The following is a 16,276-nucleotide window of genomic DNA, read 5'->3' as shown; positions in this document are numbered from 1 at the left end:
GCTCCACTGCCAAGCACTGGGTTTGTTGCTACAGATGTTTGGCAGGAGGCATCTCACTGGAAATAAACAGGCTTGTTTATAAACAGCTGCTCTGGGTCTCCCTTAGTTTGTGGCAGCTGCTAGGGCCGGAAGGAACTCGCTCAGGCCAACCCAAGGAGTCAAAACGGAGCCAGTCTGGAATATTAGTGCCCCAGAGTTGGCAGCTCTCACAATTTTTATGACGGGATTCATGATATCGGCTTGTTTTCTGAATGCCACAGTTCCTGGAGGCGTGGGAAGAAAGAATCTCAGCTTTCATTTCTGAACAAAACTACACTTCCAGCCCTCTGGTTATGGAGAACACCCTGAAAACATAACCCCGCATGCGCCCTGCAGGCTCAGAAACTAGCAGGCAAATCAGAACTACCCTCTGTATAATGCGCTGTTAAAAACCCTCTGGATTATTTAGCCAGTTTTGTCAGTGTGTGGGGACTGTGTCACAGTTTTTGAATATGTGGGGTTGGCAGTGCTGGGACCACCCCCACCATGCACACATGAATACTTTCCCTCCCCTCTAACAAAGCTTTGCAGAGCTGGCATTTTCACATCAGATTGCTTGAAAAGTCCTTTTCAGGGTGGTCTGAAAAACTGCCCTGCCTTGGAGTGACCAGGCTGTGCAGCTGTTTGCATGGGCTGTCCTAAAACTCACTGGCACCATCTTTAGGCTGTGAGGTGTATTTATCTTAAGAGCCTCATGCAGAAAGAAAATTGGTGTGTGCATGCGCAGCTGCATCTGCAAGCATGATCCGCGGATGTCTGCAAATCTGCAGGGTAATTTGTATCTTCAGCCACAGCCAGATCCGCATAAATGAGCCCCAAGTGTCTGCATCAGCATCTGTGGATGTGGATACCTGCGGGTATAAAGCAGATATCTGTGGGTTTCCGGAGCTCTATTGATCTTAAGTAGGTGTAAGAAATACATATTTGGGGCAGGGAGACTGCAAAGGGATCCCTACTTTCAACCCTTGGGTGACACGTACACCCCCCGCCCCTTCTGCGCACGTCAATGCACTTGTTCAAACTGACGCTTGCATGTTTCAATGACACTGAGAGTGATGCTGCCTGGGGTCACGTACTCCCTTAGGGTCACCCATGGCAGTACAGTCAAGGCTGAGGGTCCGGACAAAGTGCAATCCAAGAAGTCCTCAGTGGTGAGGTGGATGGAGGATAACTGCACGATGGAGGTGAAGCTGCTGTGTAATGTTGTGAGGGCAGATGAGGGCTGCAGCTGATAGAAGATCTCCAGGTGTTGCGGTGTCCATGCTGTTGGGTTCAGGTTTTCTATCAGGCGAGGATGGTGCAGGGCTTGTTGTGCAACAGTCTCCCCACTTTAAAAGAAGTCCCGCACAGCCATCGTCCAGTCTGGGGGAAACAACACTTGAATTTTGAGCGCGTGGCTCAAGGACAGGCCTTAGCAGCCACCTGAGGATCCACAGCTCCCATGGAAGATGAGGAGTAATCACCAGCATCATGCACCTGAAAACACGTACCTCACATACGCCCATGAACATGCAGAGGAAACTGCATACATTTGTACCCACAGAGCCACCCTTGGGGCGCCCCCCCACCAACTCATGGACACTGCATCTCCCTTCTGTGCAGGCCGCAAGTCTGAATTCATTTTCTTCTTTCTAACCCCCAGCCACCTTTGGCATCTTCCACTCTGCAGCCTTTCACTTCCACTGGCTCCATCCCACGGGAATGACACGGAGCCCGAGGTGTAGTCAGATGCCACTTCCAGTGTGGTGTTCTGGCATCTGTTCTTCTCCCTGCAGTGTTGCTAACCATTCAGCGGTGTGTGTGTGTGTGTGTGCTCTCTCTCCAAATGCTGTGCAGGTTCTCCGCAGGTAGCCCTCACCTCAGATCCTGAGAGCCCCCAGTAACCACAGATCAGGTAAGGGGCGAAGGCACTGGAACCAGGTTTATTGTCAAATGCATATGGTCTCTAGCATGCAGGGCATCTAGACCAGATGTCAACAATTTACACTAGTACATAAATACGCCCTGGCAGCGAACTCGGCTCATTTAGTGGCGAAGAGTTTCTGCTATCCCCTTGGTTGGAACAAGACAGCCCCTCTGAGATACTTTTATGCACTGACACAAACAAGTTACGTATCAAGATGACACCCTCCCCCGCCCCCCCAACGTACCTAGATACCACCCATTACCTGGTACATGGTGGTTTGATCAAAACATCACTATCCATCATGCTGTCATTCCAACCCTGTGCTGAACCGGGGTCGGTATGTCCCTGTTATCTATCTATGGGAGTGGGGGGTACTGGTACCAAGCTATTTCTGCAGTGAGATGTTCTGTTACCATCCTCCTGGCATGTTAACATGCATGGTCTGTGGCATGTGTATTTCTGCAACATCAGCACCCCTGTCCTTGCCACATTGCTGTGAGCAGGACCTGCCTTTTGCTCACAGCTTAGCTTTGCTTTAGGTTAGCGAAGTATTGACTATCATTCAAGCCTTAGGCCTCGTGCCAGGCCGCCAAAGTCAGCCCCTCTTATTACTATCCAAGGCTGCAGGAATGGAGTGAACATCAGGCCAGTAGCTTGTCTTCCACTCCTGCTGCCCTGTGGGAAGTGTAATGTCAAGTGGACAGAGCTCTGACAACTCTCACCACACTTTCCTGAGCCCAGAAGCCAGGCCAGAGGCGGAGCAGGTGTGTAGTTTTGCTGCTGGGGGCATGGGAGCTGGAAAGCTGGTTTTCCCCAAACGTCTATGTGTCTGGAGAACATGGTTGTATGTACAAGCTTCCACCAAGATCACGAGTGAGGGAACAGTGCTAATTTGTATCGTTAGGTGTAATTTCTTTCAAAGAACAATTTGTACAACGGGCAACATTCAATTTATCAGAGGTCCACTGAGCCTCGGAACTTTTGTTCCAGTTGCACCATAGAAGGCAATAAGAGCTGACGATGGGTGAGAGACACCAGCTACCTTTTCCTTGCGTCTTGTTGTTCTAAGGACATTAGACTATTTACCCAGCGATCTGCCACCAGCAGTGTCCTCTCCTAGCTGCATGAATCTTCTGTCCTTGCAGAATCACAGCAAGGAATCCAGCGGTCCTGGGAAGTTGAGGAGCACTAGATGGAAGTCAGAGTTTTCCATGCTAGGCATGGACATTCGTTAGCAGCATCACAAGGAGGAAAGAACACTGCTGGTGTTTGAATGGAGAGAAAGGGGCAGTGCCAGTGTGATTGTAAAGTAGAGAGCAGTTGATAACTTGGCTGGCTGAGCAGGAGAAATTCAGGTGCTGCCCACCTAAGCTACATCTACACGTGCACGCTACTTCGAAGTAGCGGCACCAACTTCGACGTTAGGTGGCGAGACGTCGAAGTCGCTAACCTCATGAGGAGATAGGAATAGCGCCCTACTTCAACGTTCAACGTCGAAGTAGGGACCGTGTAGACGATCCGCGTCCCGCAACGTCGAAATTGCTGGGTCCTCCATGGCGGCCATCAGCTGGGGGGTTGAGAGATGCTCTCTCTCCAGCCCCTGCGGGACTCTATGGTCACCGTGGGCAGCAGCCCTTAGCCCAGGGCTTCTGGCTGCTTCTGCGGCAGCTGGGGATCTATGCTGCAGGCACAGGGTCTGCAACCAGTTGTCAGCTCTGTGTATCTTGTGTTGTTTAGTGCAACTGTGTCTGGGAGGGGCCCTTTAAGGGAGCGGCTTGCTGTTGAGTCCACCCTGTGACCCTGTCTGCAGCTGTGCCTGGCATCCCTATTTCGATGTGTGCTACTTTGACGTGTAGACGTTCCCTCGCTGCGCCTATTTCGATGTTGGGCTGAGCAACGTCGAAGTTGAACATCGATGTTGCTGGCCCTGGAGGACGTGTAGACGTTATTCATCGAAATAGACTATTTCGATGTTGGCTGCACGTGTAGACGTAGCCCCAATGAGCTGAGTGCCCACAGCCACACACAATGAGCAACCTGTTTTCTGTTCTATGGTGCACATCCACACATGCCTCAGTGCACGCAACAAAATCTGTTCTGCCCTTGGATGGAATAAATTAGAGGGAACCCTGGTGGACACTTCCTTGTCTTGTCTTCTCCATAACTATTCAGCGGCAGATGGAGGAGCCAATCCCAACATCCCACTGGCTGCCTCAACCACTCAGCTCTTCTGGCTTGGCCACAGCCCTCTTTCACCTAGGGCTGCCAGAACAGCCGTGCGCTTTTTCAGGGTGGATTGACTAGGCGGGAAGCTCTGCCCACAATTGTTAAGACGGAGGGAAGAAGCTTGCCCAGTATTTAAACAGCTTGTCTGGGGCTTCAGAGATCAGATTTTCCTGTGGGTCCAGGGGCGTGTCGTTTCACTTCTCAGTCTCTGTTCCCACTGAGCAGCATGGGTTAGAGTTGTCTTTTGCTTTTTATGCAGTAAAGCACTGGGAAGAAACGACACCAGCACACGGGGGTCCTAAGTAACTGTGTTTGCTAAAGATAGACAAACAGGCCAGGCCTAACCCCAGGGGCTTTAGCTGTACGTCCCTGTAAGCTGAGTGCTTGGGCAGCTACCCAGGAGAGATTCAGGTGCCATCCAGCTGGTTAGCAAAGCGCCCACAGCCACCCACAGAGGGCAGCCTGTGTTTCTCTAGGCGGTTCACATCCACATGGCTCAGTGCCCCAAACATTTATTCTGCTCATGGGTGGGTAAAAGTAGAGGGAACTCTCCTCCAGAGGCACAGCTGGTGTCGGGTGGCTGCTACCACACAGAACATGGGAGGCACCACTAGAGGGCTCATACACTAGTGAAAGGGAAAGCACAGACAATCATAGACAGACAATCACAGACAATCATAGACAATCATAGAATCCTGGGACTGGAAGGGACCTCAGGAGGTCATCTAGTCCAGCCCCCTGCTTCAAGCAGGATCAACCCCAACTAAATCATCTCAGCCAGGACCTTGTCAAGCCAGGACTTAAAAACCTCCAGGGATGGAGATTCCACCACCTCTCTAGGCAACACATTCCAGTGCTTCACCACCTTCCTGGAGAAGTAGTTTTTCCTAATATCCAACCTACTCCTCTCCTTCTGTGACTTCAGACCGTTGCTCCTTGTTCTGCCGGCTGTCACCACTGAGAACAGTTTCTCTCCGTCCTCTTTAGAGCTCCCCTTCAGGAAGTTGAAGGCTGCTATTAAATCACCCCTCAGTCTTCTCTTCTGTAAACTAAATAAGCCCAAATCCCTCAGCCTCTCCTCGTAGGTCATGTGCTCCAGCCCCTTAATTATTTTTGTTGCCCTCTGCTGAACCTGCTCCAGCACATCTACATCCTTTTTATACTGGTGGCCCAGAACTGGACACAATACTCCAGATGTGGCCTCACCAGTGCAGAATGGAGGGGAACCACCACTTCTCTAGATCTGCTCAAAATGCTCCTCTTAATGCACCCCAATATGCTGTTAGCCTCTTAGCTACAAAGGCGCACTGCTTCCTCATATTGTCCTGTCTCCCAGCCTCCCAGGCCCATTGTGAGGGTTCCAGAATAAACACCAAAGATGAGAAAGTGCGCTGACACAGCTGTCAGCTGGCAGCGGGGGGATAAATACCTTAGGTGGGCCAGTATCTGGGTAATATCCTGCCCACAGCAAACCTCCCATTGACTTCAGTGGCATAGAGAGCCTGCACGGTGCTGCGGGGGGGCCAGCACATTTCCCAGTGAAGTTGCTAGGAATACTTGAACTGACATCACTGGTTGGCTGGGGAGCTTGGGTAAGTGCACAGCTGGGGAAGGGCGGGCCCAGGCCTGGTTCATAAGCCTTATTCTCCAGCTGATTTAGGACACCCGTACACTAGGCTGGTGCTTGGGTTAAGAACAGGAGCCTTGTGGGAGAATGCTGGTGGCTGAAAAGTTTTGCAGGTGACAGAAACAGAAAGAACCCTCTCCCCCCCGCCCACTTTGCTGGGCCTCTCCGCAGCTCTTGAGGATGGAATTCATCTTCCTGCCAGCCCTGAAGGACACAAGCTCACCCGGGGAGTCGTTCCCAGCCTGGCACTTAACATCCAGGAAAGCTGGTCTTGTCTAAGCCTCTTGATCTGCTGCTTTGCCTGGTGGCATGACAAGAATCCCCTAGCATAGCGTGGCAGCTCAGGGTGTGGGCAGGAGCTTGCTGCCAGTGCTTCCCCCACCTGCTGCTGTAGCACCCTCCTTCCCTGCCCTGCCAGCAGCCTTCTGCCCTCGCCTGGCTCTGCTGGCAGTCATTGCCAAAGGCACAGAGCTCTCAAGGGCTCACACCTGCCCTGGTGCTCTCTTGGTACCAAAAGTCAGAGTCGGGAATCAGGCTCAGTACTCTCTGCAAGCTGCATGCATGGGCAGCCACCCAGGAGGGATTCAAATGCAGCTCAGCGGATTAGCAGGGTGCCCGCAGCCGGCAGTGTTAGTTTCTACTGGTGGTGCATATCCACAGGTGCCTCGGTGCACATAAAATTTATTTTGCACACAGGTGGGGAAAAAATACAGGGGACGTTGGCCAGACCCCTCCCCCAAATCACGATATTTGCCCTGAAATCATGAGACAAAAAAAGGGATTGTGTGTTCCAACTTGTCTTTTGATGCCTGAACTGTATCTGGTCCCCTGAGTGTCTGCATGTGCTGGCAGCTCTCCCGGATGCTGTGCTTGAGTGAGTCTTGGTCTCTGCTGCACGAAACCTCCAGTCTCTCTTAAAACCCCAAATCTCTAGTGAATGAATGAATGTGTCTCTCTACGCCCCCCCGGCCTCCCTGCACATCGCTTCGCTTTCGCACACCCACCCTGCATATGCAGAGACATGCACCTGGCTGCCATGCCTGGGATGAGCACCCAGTGAGTAAGCAGGACAGCCCACAGGAATCCATCGGCTTGAGGCCGATGTGTCACAGCCTTCTTACGCAATTGCAGGAATGTCCGCTGAGTCAGTCTCCCTTGTTAGCTGGCAGCGTTAAGTGTGACAGAGAAAGCAAAAGGGGATTGTCAGAACCATGACACCATGGTTTTACAACTCACTGCGTCTCTGATTTCCTTAGCCAGGTTTAAACTGACTAGTGGGGAATGGGGCCTCTTGCTCCAGAGCAAAGCCAACCACTGAGTTTCTTTTGCCCATTTTAATCTCTTGTGTAGTGCCAATGAGTCGGATATGGCACCAGACTTGTCCCTCACCACCTCTAAAAGTCACAAAATAATTCCTTCTTGCATCAAAACTGAGCTAGGGCAAGAAAGAAGTTTTCTTTAAAAGGTGAAGAGTTGCACGGAGGCTCCTGAATGATGGAGCCCTACAAAAAGAAACTCCTTCAGCACCTGTCTAGACTGGGTCCTTCATTACGAGTAAGAATGCCAGGTGGCCAATCAGGAATATGTAAAAACTTGTGGGCGTGCGCTGCCCATTACCAAAAACCAGTGTTCCCTCTAATCATTTACACCCATGTGCAGATATTTTCCATGAATGTGTGCAATAGTTTTTATGTGCAATGAGGCTTGCATGAATGTGCACCACCAGTAGAAAGAAATCCCCACTGTTGCTGCTCTGCTAATCAACTGGGCTGCATTTGAATCTCTCGTGGGCAGCCTCCCAGGTGTTCAGCTTACAGTGAACGCTGCCCAGAATCGTCTATGCAATTAAGAATCGGATGTTCTAGGTTTTTCTGGTTTGGGCGCACACTGAACTGGAAGCGGACGGTAGATGGTCGCGTGGTTTGTTTGCAGCATTGCTCTGAGTCCAGAGATGTGTGTGTTCTCTGAGAAAGGCGAGCTGTGTTTCCGGAGCGTTTGATGTGTGGGGTTTTTCCTTGGTGCTGACAGGCTTGAGAGAGGACACACGACTGTATAACACTCGCCTGTGGAACTCAGAAGCTTTATTGGAGGTAAGAGCTCCGGCACAGACCCAATCTCCTTGCTAGCCCGCACCTCCCAAGTGAGATACAACCTAAATAACAGACCACAACTTTGCATTGAGAGTCAGACACAGGCAGTGCTACAGTGTTGAGTAAACCACATCCACCCACCCTTCATGGTCTCTCTCTCTCTCTTGCTCTGTCTCACTGGGGAGTCAGCACACCTTCCCATGTCCTGCTGAGAATGCGCCATACTTTATCATTGTCACCATGCCCACGAACTCTCCTGCAGCACAGAGCCCTCATCGTTCTTTTCCTGGAGGGCCAGGGGTGGCAAAGGTAGCAAACCTGGATCCTGACCAGCCTCCCAGAGCAGTTCTTCCCTTCTAGTCCTGACTAGTCCTTACTCTGTCATACATGCAGGCCCTCAGCCACTTCCTCTGCCACTGAAATCATAAAGGGCACCCAACCCCAAGCTGGCCTCTGTGAAGAGGTGTGGATTGGATTGATGTAGCACTTTTACCAGTATAAAAAGGATGTGGATTTGCTGGAGCAGGTTCAGCAGAGGGCAACAAAAATGATGAAGGGGCTGGAGCACAAGACCTATGAGGACAGGCTGAGGGATTTGGGTTTGTTTAGTTTGCAGAAGAGAAGACTGAGGGGTGATTTAATAACAGCCTTCAGCTTCCTGAAGGGGAGCTCAAAGGAGGATGGAGAATAGCTGTTCTCCATGGTGTCAGATGGCAGAACAAGGAGCAATGGCCTGAAGTTACACACGGAGAGGTGCAGGTTGGATATTAAGAAAAACTACTTCACCAGGAGGTGGTGAAGCACTGGAATGCGTTGCCTGGAGGTGTGGTGAATTCTCCATCCCTGGAGGTTTTGAAGTCCCGGCTTGACAAGGTCCTGGCTGGGATGACTTAGTTGGGGTTGATCCTGCTTGAAGCAGGGGGCTGGACTAGACGACCTCCTGAGGTCCGTTCCAGCCCCAGGATTCTATGATTCTATAGGACTGGGACAGAGTTAGGCCTCTCCCAGCTGCCATTTTACCTGGGTATCCTCTGGTGTCATTGTCACACTCAGCTGGCTTTCTCCATGCTAGCCCCAAGTTTTGGAACTGGTTCTGTTCATTATCTTCACCAACGACATAGATACTGACATAGAGCATATGCTTATAAAGTTTGTGGATGATACCAAGCTGGGAGGGGTCACAAGTGCTTCGGAGGACAGGGTCAGCATTCAAAATGATCTGGACACACTGGAGAAATGGTCTGAGGTAAACAAGATGAAAGTCAGTTAGGAAAAATGCCAAAGAGGCCACTTAGGCTGGAACAATCAGCTGCATTCAGACAAAACAGGAAATGATGGTCTCGGAGGGAGTCCTGAAGAAAGGGATCTAGCGATCACTGTGGACCACAGGCTCAAGAGGAGTCAACAGTGCAACACTGCTGCAAAAACAAACAACAAAAAAGCAAACATCCTTCTGGGACGTATAAACAGGAGTGCTGTGAGCAAGACATGAGAAACAATTCTTCTTCTCTACTGTGCACTGATTAGGCCACAGTTGGAGTATTGTGTCCAGTTCTGGACGCCACATTTCGGGAGAGATGTGGACAAATTGGAGAAAATGCACAAAAATGATTAAAGGTCTAGAAAACATGACCTGTGAAGGACAATTGAAAGAACTGGGCTTGTTTAGTCTGGGAAAGAGAAAGCAGAGAGGAGCCATAACAGCTTTCTACAAGGGCATTATAATCCCGGGAAGAAGAATTATTCTCTTTAACCTCTGAGGATAGGCAAAGAAACAATGAGCTCTGACTGCAGCAGTGGAAGTTTAGGTTGGACATTAGGATTAACTTCCTAACTGTCACTGGAATAAACAGCCCAAGGAGATTGTGGAATCTCTGTCACTGGAGGTGTTTAAGAACAGGTTAGACAAACACTTGTCAGGACGATTTTGCTGGTGCTTGGTCTGTTCATGACAGCCAGGGACTGGGCTCGATGACCTCACAAGGTCCCTTCCAGTTCCAGGATTGTATGTTCTATGCCCCTACTTGCTGCAGAGCTCATCTGGGCACCAATGTGCAGCCTAATGTTCTGGGGCAGGCACTCTGCCCCTAGCGGTTGCTTTCCCTTTTAAGAGCTTGCTGTAGGGATGCTACCTCTGCCTCACCCGCAATCCTGTGGCTCTCACTGGTGCAGGAAAAGGATGCACCAGACGAAAGCAAAGGAAAGGGCTGTTGCTCTGCAAGAGCCCACCTAGATGCACATCAGCCATGTCACAAGAGCAGAAAAGAAAAGCAAAGCAAAGCCTGCTGCTGCTCGTGCACTCAGCCACTGGCCCCGGCTCTCAGCTTTCTTACGGTGAGTCTAAATGAGCCGCCGTGCACAGTGAGCCTATGTGGCACTAGCCTGTTGCACACTGAGCCGGCACATGGACCCTGCCACCGTGCATGTGAAGCTGCCTGGCGTGCTCCCATCTCCTCCCATTTCAAAGTGGAGAAGGGCAATGCAACTGGAGAACTGAGAGCAGAGGGCCACATGGCCGCTTTCAGCACCCGGTAGGTGTGTGGGGCAGACAGACACACCAGCTTGCCAAGTCTTCGTGTGGCTGAGCCCACAGACCTTTAGAGGAGACCTTTGGGAGCAGTGCAGTGGATGGGGGCTTGGACTCCAGCCATTGCTCTTTTACTGACCCGCAATGTGACGCTGGGCAAGGTACAGCCCTTCTCTGGCTCCTCACACACTCCTTGTCTTGGTTAGACTGTGAGCACCTTGGGGCAATAGCTCTCTCCTACCCCTTGCTTGTACCTGCCTTGATCTTGTTAGAACCTCGGCACTACAGTGATATCCTAATGACAATAAAACCCTCCTTCCTGCTCTTGTGCATTGACCGTCACAGGGTTTGGATTGGCCTTAAATTCACAGACCGATGCCTGTCCTCTGCCCTTGTGTGGTAGAAAGCCTACATTTTGCATGGGGAGTGGCTGCAGCATCAGGCTGCTAATTCGCAATTGCTTGTAGTAGGAGACAAGGAGCAATAGTGAATAACGTCCCCCTTCAGTATCTTTACAAGCCTGTAGAACATTACCAGTGCTAGTATTCGCATGCAGGGCATGCAGGCTGGGCAGGGAATGGCTTTCTCATTCTGTGACAATAATTAAGATTTTGAAACTGTTTCCTGTCCTGAATGTGAACGAAACGTTAAAAATCTCCAACTTTTGCAAAGCAAAAATCTGAAAAAAAGAATAAATTTGGGTCAGTCAAAACATTTCATTTCAACATCAAAACACGATGCGTTGAGTTTGGCCTTGGTTAACATTCTGTTATGATTACACTGCAAAACAAAACCTCATTTTGAGACAAGAAGAGGGGGCATGTGTTTTGAAAAGGTTAGAAAGCCCCATTTGGACAATTTCCAGACTTTTTTTCCTCCCCCAAACCACTAATTGGTCAGCCCCTTCTTTCTCGTGGAAAGTTTTGGTTTAGATGAATTGGCATTTTCCACCTAATAAAGCTTAGTTTAAAAAACCCTCCCAACCCGGCCCGCTCTTGACTGTCTTTAGAACTGCCGTGCTTTGTGGGGAACGGCCCTGCCCATATTCAGGTACCAGCGATCATTAACTGAAAGTACAAAGGCTGCTGCAGCAGCACAGATATCACCTCTTTCCCTTGGTTTATGGAGGTCACAAAGCTAAGGCAAGCAAGTTCAGTGACTGCAAGGCATCATTCGGCCTTGGCCAGGTGCTTGTTAGTTTCAGGTTCATTGCTGAGGTGGGTTTGTCCCAGTTGAATGCAAAATGCCTCTTTTGTTGCTCTGAGAAATGCCTTGAGCAGAGACAACAGGGCTTTGACTTCTGCACTAGGTCAGAAAAAGGCCAAGGGAGTATTTGCTTATTTTGTGGAATCCTGGAGAGCTCTGAGGAGGGTTTCTCAGCTCTTTGCTACATATCAGTCTGAATTCAATCCCCTTTATGTCATGCTTTAAAAATGTACCACCCCGTCCATGTCCTCCACCATGTTGGCCGTCTGAGCTGTGTTTTTCCTGGAACGATCACCTGTTTTCAGGGGGTTGCAGTTACTCAGCTGGAAATATTTGCTCCAGGGCTGAAATGTCCCAGTCAGGGGACGCAAATCTTTCTTCTTCCTTTGGGACCACATGGCAAGTCCAGCGCCGACAAGAGCAGCCCACGCAGACTTGTTTGTGTGCCCATAAGTCAAACCCAGCACTGGTGTTGCTAAAGTGGCACTTTTGGGACAATCAACAGAGCAAATGCTGAGGTTAGGTTGGAAATAGCTTGGTCAGCTCTTTGGTCTGCTCGGCCCAGAATCACACTGCACCAGCACATGGGTCTTTATCAAAACATGGGAAGGGAGGTCAACAGTGTTGAGCAGGTGGTCCAAGCTCTGTAGCAGCATTCCCTCTAATTTTTTCCATCACAGGCTAGAATAAATTTTGTTACATGCACTGAGGTATGTGCTATGTGCACCACCCATAGAAACACAAGCTGCTAGCTGCAGGCGCTCTGCTAACCAGCTGGGGTTGGCCCCTGAATCTCTCATGCATGGCTGCCCAAGCGCTCAGCTTACAAGGAACGCTGCTGTGTAGGTCCAAAACTCTGCCCCTGCCCTCTGGGTTTTGGAGGGCTGGAAGGATGGGGTGACCAGCATGCTCAGCATCGGTGGATGCATCTTTACTGCTGTTATCCAGAGCTGAGCCTGGCCTTGGTGGAGCGTCTCCGCTGCAATGTGCTGCCAAGATCAGACCCGTTTGGCTGCATCCACAATGTTGTTATATTAGCCCAAGGGCTGGGCTGGAGTTCTAGTGGGATATCCCAGAGTCCCTAGCGGTGCATTAAACTGGGCCATGCTGCAAACCGATTTGCTGTGCCTTGCGGGAGAACCTGTCTGGGCTCCTGGGCGGAAGTGCTCAGATGGGTCTGAGGTTAGGTCTGCGCTCACCAGAAGATCATAGAATCATAGAACAACAGAGCTGGAAGAGACCTAAAAAAGCCATCGAGTCCAGCCCCCTGCTCTAAGCAGGACCAAATCCATCAGATCAGCCCCACCAGGGCTTTGTCAAGCTGAGACTTAAACACCTCCAGGGATGGAGACTCCGCTACTCCCCTGGGTAGACCATTCCAATGTTTCACCACCCTCCTAGTGAAAAAGTCTTTCCTAATGTTCAACCTGGACCTTCCCAACTGCAACTTGAGACCATTGCTCTGTGTTCTGCCATCCGTGACCACTGTGAACAGCCTCTGTCCAGCCTCTTTGCAGCCTCCCTTCAGTAAGTTGAAGGCTGTTATCAAGTCCCCCCTCAGATCGTCTCATTCAGTGTCGATCTCCCAGGACTCAATTTCGGGGGCCCGGTGGGGACATGCTAAATCAAACCATTGGGGCTCAGCAGTAGACTCAGTGTCACGAGCAGTAAGAGAGGTCTACAGGAGAGTTTCTCCCATCAGCCTCCCACTGTGTGGACAGCCAGAAAAATCGATATGTCAATTCCAGCTGGAATTGCATCACTTAGGTTGATGTTTTTGTCTCGGTGTGGACCCGGCCTTACTGATCTGACCCCACAGCTTTACCAGCAGGCTGGGGTCAGCTGCTGGCTGGTGGGCAGTGAAGCAGAGGACTTTCCGGCATAGCATCTCTGCTCCAGCACCCTGGGAGTGTAGCAGGAAATTGGAGACACCAGTGGAGAGAGGTAAGCTCTTTTACTGGGCATTCCTGTGTGTGGAAGAGACATGCTTTGGAGCTACACAGAGCACTTCCTCAGGCCTGCGTGGCTCAGACGCATGGCTCTCCCGCCTATGCTCGTTGGCTCGATAATAGATATTATCTCACTCGCCGCATCTTGCTACAGCCTGGCAGCAGCACAGCCGCCACGCTGCAAATGGAGTTAAAATGCAGTGAAGGGTTAGAGGAGAATGTACAGCCTGGGGAAACTGCAGGAGAAGCCTGGAGCACTGGGTTAGGTCAGCCGGCATGCTCACCACAGAGCAGATGACCGTGGTATTACCAGCACAAAATTGTCTGTCACTCCCCCACTTGAGAGGTGCATACCTTTATCTAGTTCCTAGGGCTTAAGGTGTATCCCTGTTAATTTAAACACACCTTTACCCAGTTCCTAGAACTCAGGCATAACTTCCTGCAGGTCTGCAGGAACTTTGACCAGTGAAAGAACCTGACACAGGCACATCCTTAGCCTCTCTTTAGTAACAATTTCAAAGCAAGCAGAATACATGTGCTAAGCACATATTGCCAGGCTCACCCATCCTGATCCAGGCAGGCAACCTTTCCCTCTTGGCCAGGCAAGGTCAGCCTCATCTGGATTCTAGTTGCTGCATCTCATGGTCATGCAGAGGATTCTTGGCAGCTCTGGTCTTAGGCTGTGTCTTGGAGCTCAGGATTTTCCAGATCGGAACCAGTGGTTCTGTCCCATGAAAGCTCACCTAATAAATAAAATTGTTAGTCTTTAAAGTGCTTCAGGGCTGCTTGCTTGTTTCGTGGGACTCTTGAAGACAAGCTCGTTTTCCAGGTCTTGCCTTCTGATTCTTTCTCTTCCTTCTTTTCCTCCTTCTGGGAGGGCAGTTTAAACAATAAAACTTGACTCCTGCTTAGCTATACCCGAACCCGTGACTTTACTAACATTTTACTCTCCGCTCCTAACAGACCGTAACAAAATTACCTAATTAATCCTACCCCACCGCCTTAATTGATTTACACCTCGCAAAATTAAGTATACAGTAGCCAGAAACAATTAAAAACCAGACAAGGCTCATGCCAACAATAGGGAAGGAGGTGCCACTAGGACAGGGGCTCCTTCTCAGCAGGCTGCCAGTGCACTATTTTAAAGCAATTTAGATGGCATCTGAGTAGGTGACCTGATGCTTTTCAGCTTACGGCTGCGGCTCCTTCCCTGTGGCTGCAGATGAAAGCTTTTGGGCCTTACAATATGGCTACAGGAAAAGGCCTTATCCTTACAGTGGAGCTGAGGCAATTTATGGGGTGGGGGTCATAAGCTGCAAACCCCCCACTTTTACCCACTCCCTGCCCCTCATAGCCCCAGACTGGAGCCACAGCTAGGGGTGTCTGTGGGGCTCAGTAACAGGCCCAAGAGCCTGCAGCAGACCAGCTGGGACCCTGAATAGCAGCACAGTCCCCAGCTGCCAAACCCCTGAGTGACAGCAGAGACCAGGGTGGGTGGGACACCAGGGGCAACAGCAGAGCCTGTGGGGCTGGCAGCTGGGACCCCCAGAGGCAACAGAGCTGGCAGCCAGGATCCCCTGGAGCTGACGGGAGGGACTGTGGCATGGGGAGCAAACTCTGGTAACCCTGGGCTAACTGCAGTGAAGACACACCCCATGGGGCTGGAGAGCAACCACTTATCATTCTTGAGCAGCCCTGGCTGGCCACTGGTCATGGGCCCCAGAGGAAGCCACGTCCCACCCTCTGTGGCTAGGAGATGACCAACAGGCCTGTGAGGCCTTTGATGGGAGGTTTGATCCCTGAGGAGATGCTTAGCCCGGCTCCCTTCAACAGCAACACATCACAGGAATATTTCAGTCGTGGCTGCCTCATTGGTGTCTCCAGGGCTCGTTTTCCTGGAGTCTCTGTGGACTGCTGTCTGGCTGTCGGCACGGCTCGACGGTGGGTGTGGCTGTCATCCTGGCTCACCTGTCGGGCGTGGCTGTCAGCACGGCTCACCTGTCAAGTGTGGCTGTCGGTGCAGCTCGCCTGTCGAGTGTGGCTGTCATCCTGGCTCGCCTGTCAGGTTTGGCTGTCGGCGCAGCTCACCTATCGAGTGTGGCTGTCAGTGCGGCTTGCCTGTCAAGTGTGGCTGTCAGCCTCACTGACCTGACTGAATATAGCACTAGTCTGTCCGAGCCAAGGGCTCCCTCACCCCACTGACACACCCGTCTCCGTCTCAGAGATCCAGGCATGCCCCTGGATTTGGTAGAGTAGTTGATATGGAGCAATAAGCAGAACTGTACCTTGGGACCACATCAGAGGCCCTGTCTGTGCTACAGTTCAAGCCTTGCAAGAAACAAATCCTAATGTATAACTTTCCCATCCAGCTCAGTCCTCGCAGCGGGTGTCTGTGTTGGGGCATTATCTGCAGAGCTGCTAAGGTTGCAGAGAAATACCAGGAGCTTCTGCTATGGTTTCTGGCAAAACCCAAGGGATAAAACCCCCATCAGTTGCTCTGGAACAAAGCCAATTTCTTACTGAAATGCAGCATTTGCATTTTGGTGGTAAGAGAAGTTGTTTTTTTACATTAAATAACAGTCCCTGAGATTTGTACTGAGAAATATGCGCAATTCTTTGCTACAGGCCTTGCTCTCAGAGGGTCGGGCCATCCCCAGCTGCTGCAGAGTGGGAATGCGCCTTCAAAAATCACTTCTTTTAAATGCA

Source organism: Carettochelys insculpta, chromosome 15 (genome assembly GCF_033958435.1).
Source record: "Carettochelys insculpta isolate YL-2023 chromosome 15, ASM3395843v1, whole genome shotgun sequence".
Lineage (NCBI taxonomy): Eukaryota > Metazoa > Chordata > Testudines > Carettochelyidae > Carettochelys > Carettochelys insculpta.
Note: the sequence above shows the minus strand (reverse complement) of the source record.